Source organism: Saccopteryx bilineata, chromosome 5 (genome assembly GCF_036850765.1).
Source record: "Saccopteryx bilineata isolate mSacBil1 chromosome 5, mSacBil1_pri_phased_curated, whole genome shotgun sequence".
Classification (NCBI taxonomy): Eukaryota; Metazoa; Chordata; class Mammalia; order Chiroptera; family Emballonuridae; genus Saccopteryx; species Saccopteryx bilineata.
In genome coordinates, this window is record NC_089494.1 from 59,461,741 (window position 1) to 59,465,900 (window position 4,160).

The following is a 4,160-nucleotide window of genomic DNA, read 5'->3' on the forward strand; positions in this document are numbered from 1 at the left end:
TTCATGCAGAGCATTTTCAAATGCAAAAACAGAAACATAATTCAAATTATCCCCATATTTTCCAAAATTGAATGCTGTTTCTGTATTAATGTATTTTTTTTTCCAGCTAGGCTCTATGACCAATATTGAACACAAAACTCTCCTGTCCTGGCCATTATATTTCTACTCTTTTTTTAAAAATTTAATTTAATTTAATTTTTTTAATTTTTTATTTATTCATTTTTTAGAGAGGAGAGGGAGAGACAGAGAGGAGAGACAGAGAGAGAGAAGTGGGGGAGGAGCTGGAGGCATCAACTCCCATATGTGCCTTGACCAGGCAAGCCCAGGGTTTCGAACCGGCGACCTCAGCATTTCCAGGTCGACGCTTTATCCACTGCGCCACCACAGGTGAGGCATCTACTCTTTAATTATTGTCTCTGGTATATTTGGCATGATATCTTGAAATACCCAAATAAGGCATCAATTGTTAGCAAATTTTTGTGCCTATACAGAGATGCGAGCAGACTTGATGCTATGCCACGTTTCCTGTGTACAAATATACGTGACTATGTGTCACTGCAAAGAGAGAGAAACCATCTGCTATGTTGTATATATGTAAAGCATTTAAGACAGTATCTTCACCATAGTAAGTCCTGTGTAAGTCTTAGAGGCTGCTGCTTCTCATACTACTACTGAAAAGCCTAAGGGTCGGTTGGGCTGGTTTCATTAGGTCAACCAACTCCTCACATGGACCAAACATATGTGTAGTTGTTTAGATATTTGCTTTTCACCTATGAGTGACCCTTTGATCTTTGGGATGATCATCTTTGCGGGTTCACATTTTGCCATTGGGTGCTCCTTGGGAAATGCCAGTGTCGAGGCGAAGCACTGAGGTGTAACATGCATGGGGGCCATCACTGAAAGTGGTACTTCTCATACTATCTGTGACGAAGGGTTAGTTCTTACTCCAGCCTGCCACAGTCTGGTACTTTGTAAAATGCAATATAAATAGCTTAACATGGAATTAAAAGCAATACGCACAAAATTCAAATCCCAGTTTTAAAATTAGATTCAACAGACAAACTATGGCCCTCAGCAGTTCTTAGTGCTCCCTCTCAATTCTGAACTTGTCTCATCTCTGAACAGTAGCCAAGAGATTACAGGTGGCAGACCTCATTTTGAGTAACAATGTCATAAAAGACAGCGAGAAACCCCAATGGCCTGTCATGTCCACACTGGTATTTTTTCCCAATGAGCTCAAAGGGCTCTCATCAAAGTTGGGGACACTATGGATCAGCTAAAGGTGCTCGAGTCCCTGGTGTGAGGTTGTGGCAAATCTGGTGCACAGGGGTGACTGCAAGGCCCCCAAGGACAGCTGCTTTGTAGGGGTGCGCCGCTCCCTCAGTGGGAATTTACGCACAGCTAAGCAGTAGGCTGTTTAGTGCAGATGCCAGGTGTGGAAACAGTTTGTGATAGGCAGGTTTATGGCAAATAAACACATTGTATGATATACTGTAATCAACTACATAAACAACTTAAAATTGCCTATACTTCATATTTCCAGCATTTGGTTTTGTTAATCATATGTCTTTCTGACAGCAATTAAATAACCTTGAGAGAAAAAGTACACCTGCTGTCTCCCTTGGGGAAACTACATCTCTTTTGTGAATGACATAAGTTCTCCATAAAACATAGCTGAAGAGAGGCCTGAATTTGGAGATATGTCTCCTTTCTCTCTTGTTTTATCTCTACTGGAATTGGAGTACAGGGTTTAGTAGAGCTAATCTTTTTCGAGATTCCTACTCTGAGATTCTATTCAAACCGAAATATTTCTCTGAGGGGTTCATTCGAGACAATAGATAAATGAGGTTGTGATGAGTATCATAAAAGCGAAGAGGGTCCCACTCCTGCCTCATGTGGACTGTACTTTCACCCTCTCCAACTTCTCACCCCAAAGCTCTCAATTCATTCTGATGTAAACAGCAGATCTCGTCCACTTTCATGGACACCATAGTGGTCCTTAACACATTACAAAATGTTTGGTCTGCAAACAAGGTCCGTTTGTAGGATGGGTGAATTGAAAGTCTGTTTTAACTGCAGGGTGTTGTGGGTGAGCTTCTGGTGCAGGAGTAGCTGAGTGCACTGCTATCACCCTCCCCGGACTTGCAGAGCTTCCCTCAGGCAAAGCTCGGGGTGTTAGTGCTCTGGGGTGCGTGGTCAGTGCTGGCTCGGGGCAGCAGTTGTTCTGGAAGCACTGGAAGGTTGAGCAGCTGCTCTGGTACCAGTGCTTCATGCATGACAGCTGCCCACCTGGCTCCTACCATGCCGACCTATCCCATCCCAATGAACGGGCCGATCATGGACCTTGATGCAGTCTTGACAATTGTTTTAGAACTGGAACTCTGAGGAGCTGGGTCCTCACTGTGATTCAGTTGGTGACTTGGGAACAACTGTTTGGAAGAGGAGCATACACTATGGACTCTATCACTCACTCTTAAGAATGGTTCTCTCCACTCTATTTACTTGATGAGAAAAATGGCTTCAAAACACAGCATTTTGTCACTGAGAAAACAATGCCAGAGCTCTATGACCTCATTAACAGGTACAAACCTGGACTGATTTTGTCTCCTGAAGAGTGGGGATGTCCTGATACTGACTGGAATTCTACATATTTTTTTCCTTGGCTCTATCTACAATGACAGCCCTGTCAAGCATGTGGTGGTAGTAAATGACTGATAGGGCTAGAAAGCCTCCTGTTTCCACACAAGATACTACAACTGTAAGGATAAATTCAGGCAGGAAGGTTGCTAGAGTACAACAGGAGATGTGCATCACTATCAACCAGTCATCTGGGGCTTTCATTAGGGATATGACTGTGTCTGACATTGAAGCAAATCTAAAATTGTGTTGGTTCTGGCTCAGATAATAAATTTGGAAGACAGCTATCTTGTCAACAACGTTGGATCTACTAAAGATAGAGTGATTGTTTCTATCTTCCAAGAATGCCTTCTTGCTGTTGGTAAGTGGCTGAGCATCAGGGGGGAGGCTATTTATGCATCTAAACCATGGAGAATGTGGTTGGAAAAGAACACAGTACAGTATCTCTATGGTATACCTCAAAAGGATCAAGACTCTTAAAACTTCAAGCCCATAACTACCTCAATAACAAAGGTAAGGATGCTGGAATCCAAGAAACTCTGAAATACAGTGTGTCCGTAAAGTCATGGTGCACTTTTGACCGGTCACAGGAAAGCAACAAAAGACAATAGAAATGTGAAATCTGTACCAAATAAAAGGAGAACCCTCCAAGTTTCTGTAGGATGATGTGGCAGCATGTGCGCATGCGCAGATGATGACATAACACCGTGTATACAGCGGAGTAGCCCACAGCCATGCCAGTTGAGATGTGGACAGTACAGAGGAAAGTTCAGTGTGTTCTGTGGCTCACTAAATTTGAATCCGTGACCAAAGTGCAATGTGAATATCGGCACATTTATAACGAAGCGCCACCACATAGGAATAACATTACTCGGTGGGATAAGCAGTTGAAGGAAATTGGCAGTTTGGTGGAGAAACCCCGTTCTGGTAGGCCATCAGTCAGTGACAAGTCTGTAGAGGCTATACGAGATAGCTACCTAAGGAGCACTAAAAAAGTCTGTGCATGAGCCCACATCAAACTGCACTGAATAGGTATGAAACTGGGAGGGTTTTCCTTTTATTTGGTGCAGATTTCACACTTCTATCGTCTTTTGTTGCTTTCCTGTGTCCGGTCAAAAGTGCACCATGACTTTACGGACACACTGTGTCCACAGATCTGGTAAAGGCTTTCTCATTTCCGTACCCCAGTTACCACTCCCTGCTCTCCAAATTGAGTTTGTTTGGACTCTAAAGCTGACAGAAGTGGAGTGATTACTGGAGTTCAAGAGAAAAGGAACTGTGACTGCTCTTTGCTGTTTTTATTTTCCTTGTACAGTACCATCATTGTAATAAACTGCTTTTCCATCCAGAGATGGCTTTTCCAACACATTTAAATCAAAGAAATTGAGTGTATTTATACCAAGGTCTTAGTGGACAAAGTATTTGAGTTCCATTGTTAGCATACCTCTCTTTGGTCGGCAAAAGGAGAGACTGAACAATTAAGCTGAGTTCATCCACTCCCACCATTGGAAAGTATCTACAAT

The 4,160-nt window shown here is 42.8% G+C and overlaps 1 pseudogene; it reads left to right on the forward strand.

Moving 5' to 3' along the window:
* The first annotated feature begins 883 nt into the window (after positions 1 to 883).
* Positions 884 to 3,248, forward strand: LOC136306481 (tissue alpha-L-fucosidase pseudogene; annotated as a pseudogene).
* Positions 3,249 to 4,160: the final 912 nt, after the last annotated feature.